The sequence below is a fragment of the Dipteris shenzhenensis genome, chromosome 28 (genome assembly GCF_047967505.1).
Source record: "Dipteris shenzhenensis isolate YYH24624 ecotype China chromosome 28, Dip_SZ_1.0, whole genome shotgun sequence".
NCBI lineage: Eukaryota > Viridiplantae > Streptophyta > Polypodiopsida > Gleicheniales > Dipteridaceae > Dipteris > Dipteris shenzhenensis.
This window is the reverse complement of record NC_141623.1, coordinates 42,068,562-42,074,945: the sequence shown is the minus strand read 5'-3', so window position 1 is coordinate 42,074,945 and position 6,384 is coordinate 42,068,562. Positions and strand designations below refer to the sequence as shown.

The window sequence follows — 6,384 nt, the reverse complement described above, 5'->3', positions numbered from 1 at the left end:
AGTTGCCACTTCAGACGTCCAACTCTGCCACTTTGCTCCACCTGTATGATGTGTCACATAACAACCAATGACATAAATACGTTACTTTTAAATTTCAAAAATTGCACATTTTCTACTTTGTCCGAAATTCGTCGATGCCAAAAAAACACACACACGTGTTCCTGTGGGCAGTACTAATAAGTGAGGATCCTCTCTTCGTTTACTTTTGAAGACTGACGTGAGCTTTGGCGCTTTCAAAGCTCATTAATGGCGTTGTCACAAGAAGCAGAAGAACAGGCAGAGCTGTACTTTGAGGCTATGGACTATGCCGTTGAAATTTTCCTTGGATTTGACAATCTTGTGGGGGTATACGGTGGGAAAATGACATGAAGTGAACCAGTTCTCATCAGTTAGAATAGCTTGATGGGGCTCATTGGAGTATGGATCTTGTTTACAAGCGAGGGATGCCCATGTCGCAGCTCTATTGTCTTATACAGGAATGCACAAAAAAGAAAGATCTGGTAGTGGGCAGACAAGTTCATCGCCTTATGGTCAGCGATGGACTTGGCTCAGCGGCCGTCCTTGGGGATCACCTTATCCGTCTGTTTGCGTCCTGTGGTACCTTGCTCGAAGCAAACCTTGTCTTTTGCAAGGTTGCAGAGCCAAGTGTTTATACATGGCATGCAATCATCTCAGCACATGCCACGGGTGGATTTAGTGACACAGCTCTTAATCTCTACCATCAGATGCAACAAGACGGTTTAAAACCAAACAAATACATATTCTCCTGCATTTTGAAAGCATGTGGGAGTACGGGAGACCTAGAGCAGGGTAAGCTGATACATGCTGATATCATCAGAAATGCGTTAGAATTCGATGTGGTCACTGGGAGCACCCTGCTTGACATGTATGCAAAATGTGGGAGCCTGGAGGAGGCACTCAGAGTATTTGACAAATTGCCAAACCAGGATGTTGTGTCATGGGGTGCGATGGTTGCTGGGTATGCCCAACACGGGCATGGTCTACCCGCTCTTGAACTGTTTCAGAAAATGCAGCAGAAGGGCCTAAAGCCAACCAAGGTCACGTTTTTGTCTACTTTAAAGGCTTGTGGCGTCATAGGAGGCTTTGGGCAGGGCAAGCTTATCCATGACCAGATTATCAGAAGTGGACTCGAATCTGATTTGTTCATTGGGAATGCCCTCATTGACATGTATGCAAAATGTGGGAGCTTGGAGGAGGCTTGCAAAATGTTCAACAAACTGCAGGCCCGAGACATTATGTCATATGGTGCAATGACTACTGGGTATGTGCATCATGGGCATGGTCTTGCTGCTCTCAAACTTTTTGGGAAAATGCAACTTGAAGGCATACACCCAAATAAAGTGATATTTCTATGCACTTTAAAAGCATGTAGCAGCATAGGCGCCCTAGATCAGGGTAAGATCTTACATGAACACATAATAAAAAATGGATTCGGATCAGATGTAGTTCTGGGCAACACCATCATTGACATGTATTCCAAATGTGGAAGCCTGGAGGAAGCACGTCGAGTATTTGATAAATTGCCAAATCGAGATGCTGTTTCTTGGGGTGCAATGAGTGCAGGATACATACAGTGTGGCCATTCCCTACCTGTAATTGAACTTTTTGCGGAGATGAAACAGGATGGTATAAAGCCAGACAAAGTCACTTTTTTGGCCATGTTGAAAGCTTGTGCCAGTACAGGATCCAGAATAAAAGGCGAGAGGACACATGACCAGATCATCAGAAGTGGACTTGAACTAGATGCAGTCGTTGGAAGCGCACTCGTTGATATGTATGCCAAATGTGGGAACCTTAATCTGGCAGAAAACATATTCCACACATTGACTCATCAAGATGTTGTGTCGTGGAGTGCAATGATTGCAGGACACGTCCAACATGGGCATTGTGTTCATGCTCTTGAACTTTTTAAGCGAATGCATGAAGTTAACATAAAGCCAGACAAAGTAACATTTCTGTGCAGCGTGAAAGCATGCTGCGTTCTAGGCACCTTAGATGAGGGCAAGCTGATACATCGTCAAATTATTCAAAGTGGACTTGAATCAGATGTGATCCTTGGGAGCACCCTCATTGACATGTATGCCAAGTGTGGGAATTTGATGGAAGCATGCACTGTGTTTGACACGTTGCCTCATCAAGATGAGGTGTCATGGGGTGCGATGATTGCAGGATATGCACAGCATGGAAAATATAGGCTGGCCAAACAGTGTCTCGATGAAATGCTCAGACAAGGCCTCATGCCCCCTGCCACAATTTATTCTAGTGTTCTCTCAGCCTGCAGTCAGAGTGGCCATGTTGAGGAAGGTCATCTATATTTCAGATCTATGAAAGAAGACCATGGTATCACCCCAAGTATTGAGCATTTCAACTGCATGGTTGACCTACTTGGTCGTGCAGGGTGTTTGAAGGAAGCTCAGAGGGTACTTCAGACTATGCCTTTTCTGCCAGACATTGTTGGGTGGACAGCTTTGCTAAGTGCATGCAGGACATATGGCAACAAGAAGCTTGGAGGACAATGTTTCAATCAAATTATGCAGTTGGATCTAAAGGCTTCTTTTGGGCATGTGCTCATGTCCAATATTTATGCTGATGGTGACATGTGGGAGGATGCACAGAAAACACAAGAGCTGAGAAAACATTCCATTGCATGGAAGAAACCTGGGAGAGCATGGATTGAGGTTCAGAATAACATTCACGAATTTACTGTGGGAGACAAAAGCCACCCTGAAAGTCAGGGAGTTTATACCAATGCAAACAGATTAACTAGGCTGATACGGCAGCAAGGCCATGTACCAGAGTTGGCTTTAGTGGCAGAAATGCAAAAGAGCATGAAAGTAGCTTTCCATAATTGAATGTGGTCTCAGGGATTATTTTCCATGTGGTCCGTCACTCTCTCTCTACAAGGCAATCACTAATTTGCAATCTTAAGAGCTTGAGTTCATGATTTGAAAATTTTTGGAGCTCTGCGTCCATCAACAGCTCTGCTGATGATCTGCAATATCCTTGTTATAAGCAGATGATACCTTGGATGATAGGTTGCCATGGGTTCCCGGTGTGTTACCTTCATGATTTGAGTCAGGATGGCGAAAAAGTTTGAAGCTATTTTGGAGGAAGCCTGGAAGTCACACATTGGGTGGGGATAGCTCTTGACCTTGCTACATTATTTGTCGCTCTGTCATGTGCATAGCTCACTAGGTAAGCTTCTCATGAATGCTGACAGCATGTACTGCTCTCAGCATCAACATCGTGCAGACAAGAGTTTGCTTCAGAGCAACAAAAGTGTGGCCTACGTGCAACCTAAGAAGCCTGCTGCAAAGTGGATGAGCTATCAACAAAGCAATACCTGTGAACTACGTGCTATTGGCAGTGTCCCTTCAGTCTTTTTGCATGATATAAAATATCCTTGTTTTTTGAATCTATCCACAATTCATATTTGATCTTTACCATGTGGAGTTCGACGAATTTCAAAAATAAGATCCTTAGTGATGGATATGCATGGAGTGGATGGAGATGGAGGTAATTGAAAAAAAAAGTTGTTCCAAAGCAGAAAGAGTAGCAGCTTGTCGGCGATGTACAAAAGATGGAGGCTTGTGACTTTCCTTCACTCTTGGAAAACAGCTTTCAAGACAAGGCAAGGTTATGAATGGGTGGTCATGCCATTTGGCCCCACTAATGGTCTTGCTGTCATGAGGGCTATGAATGATCTATTCAGGCCTTATCTAGACAAGTTTGTGATTATTTACCTTGATGACATCCTCAAGAGTCATGAGGATCATTTGGACAATGTATTTGCATTGCTCTCAGAATATCAGTTCTACATTAATTTGCAGAAGTGTTGTTTCTTTGAAGTACCTTGCTTTCATTATCTCCTCCGAATGAAGACACGGTCAATGCCATTCTTGGTTTTCCACCTCCAGCCAATATCCATTTAAAGAGTTTCCTTGGCTTGGCTAACTGCAAGAGGAAACATGTTAACCATTAAAATTTACTTGCCTTGTTTTGCTCTTACAAAGCAGGGGTATGTCTTAAGTGTGAATTGAGATAAGAACCAAAGACGAGTTCGATTAGCTGCGAACTGAGAAGCTGCTGCTCCCCTTGATGCCGTGCCGCCCCTGGCTGCCCCGCTGCCTCCGCCCCCTCTGCACTCCCCTGCCCTCCCTGCCGCCTCTTCCGCTCCTGCTGCCCCTGCTGCGCCCCTGCCCGCCCCTTCTTCTCCCGCCTCCACTGCCTCCCCGCCCACTTGCTGCACCCTCCTCCGCTCGCTTCGCCTCCCGCCACCCCTCTTCCCTTCGCCTCCGCCTTCTCTTCCTCCATCTCCTCCACCTTCGCCCCCCGCCAACTCCACCTCTTCCGCCTCCCGTGGCCTTCTCCTCTCCCCCGCCGGCTCCCCTCTCTGCCTCCTCTCCGCCCTCTTGCCTCTCCTCGCCTTCTTCTCTCCTCCCCTCCTCCTCTCCCCCCTCGCCTTCTCACCCTCCCGTCCTCTTCCGCCCTCCGTCCTCCTTGCCTTCATTCTTCCTCCAATGTCCTTGCCCCCTCTTTCGCCTCGCCGCCTCGTCTCCGTCTCCCCCTCTGACGTTTTTTCTCCCTTTTTCTTCTCCTTCCCTATAGCGGGAGCACTTGTGCTTGTGAAGGCGAAAGAAAAACCTTGGTGGTGACCCTTGGTCTGGCCAGAGGGGCTTTATGGCAGCACCCTTGAATCCCACAGCCGTTAAGGTTCTTCTTTCCCCAGCTGACAAGCAACAGGTACATCAGGCAGTTCAGTCCCTCCAGGACAAGGTGCTTGTGGGCAGAATTGTGGGCCTCAGCCTATACGGAGACAGGTGCGAGAGTGGATCCAGGCGAGCTTGGCATTAGAGGGAGACTACATCGAGGAGGTCACCATCTATGGATGAGGCGTTTTTCTCATCTAGCTGAGCTCCCCCGACACCGCCTCGATACTTGTGGAGCAGAGCCCCATATTCCTTGGCCCGTACCTTGTCTACCTCTTGCCTTGGTATCATGGGTTCACAGTCGACGACATGGATACGACACATCATGTTTTACAGTTTTTGTTTACACTCCGCTTCCCAGGGCTCCCCAAGGAGTATCGAGCCATTCTCCCTTCCATTGGTCGGGCATTTGGTACAGTGCTTGAGTCCTTGCTAGAGACGGCCACCTCCATTCTAGCAGATGATGGAGTCCCCAGGATCAGACTGGTGGTGGAGAGCTTGGAGTTCCTCCTAGAGTTGATTCTTCTAGAGACCTTGGAAGGGGACACACTTCACCAGAGGGTGGAGATCTCCGGGTTACCAGGCCAGTGTCTTCGGTGTAGAGAGATGGGTCACCTTGCCAGAGATTGCTCTTGTGGCCTCTCGTGCGTCTCCCCTCCCTCCTCCACAGAGTAGGCAGAGTCAGTAGGCACGAGTTCAACGCCCTCTCAGATAGAAGCAGCTTCTCAGACCCCATGGGTAACCTCCTCAGCAGGGGATTGGACACATGTTAAAAAGAAAAAGAAACAAAGTAAGCAGGCTCGCAGATGCCGCAGGCAGAGAGCCAATCGTAGAAAGAGGGGTAGGGCTGATCGAGAGGCCTCGAAGGAGGATCAACAAGAGCCACCTCCTCCGGTGACAGGGGCTACCATCGACTTTGTCGATCCTCCAACTTCGGAGGTTCAGCCTTCACACCCACCCTTGCAGCAGCAGCGAGCTCAGACGTGGTGATGGCGGCATAAGTTCAGCGCCCTCAGGCAGAAGCACCAGGAGTCTCAGACCCCATGGGTTACCCCCTTAGCAGGGGACTGGATACAGGTTAAAAAGAAAAAGAAACAAAGTAAGAAAGCTCGCAAACGCCGCAGGCAGAGGGCCAATCGTAGAAAGAGGGGTAGATTTGATCGAGAGGCCTCGAAGGAGGATCAGCAGGGGCCATCTCCTCCAGCGGTAGGGGTTACCGTCAACTCTGTCGATCCTCGAGCTTCGGAGGTTCAGCCTCCACACCCACCCTTGCAGCAGCAGCAGCGAGCCCCAAGAGGTCCAGGCGTGGTGATGGCGGAAGCTACAGTCGCTAGTTCGATGAGGACTGCGGAGGAGCTGAATCTAGAGCCCTGGCGAGCCAGATCAGCAGGAGGGACTTGATGTCGTCCTTATTCCTCCTCCTCCCCCTTCCACTTCTCCCCTAGACCCTTCCCCCTCCTCATCTTAACTTCCCCCTCCAGTTTCCCCTTGTCTCCTCCCCCCCCCTCACCCCCCCCTCTTATAGTCACCCTCATCACCCGCCCCTCTCCCTCTATCCCCTGCGTCCCTCCCGCTCCCTCCCCTGTTGTCCCCCTCTCCACTTCAGTAGCAGGTTCTTCCGCTTCGACACCCCTACTAGATGTCAAGGGAATGA

At 49.0% G+C, this 6,384-nt stretch overlaps 1 pseudogene; it reads left to right on the top strand.

Moving 5' to 3' along the window:
- Positions 1 to 235: 235 nt before the first annotated feature.
- On the top strand, positions 236 to 3,690 carry LOC147883583 (pentatricopeptide repeat-containing protein At5g27110 pseudogene; annotated as a pseudogene).
- Positions 3,691 to 6,384: the final 2,694 nt, after the last annotated feature.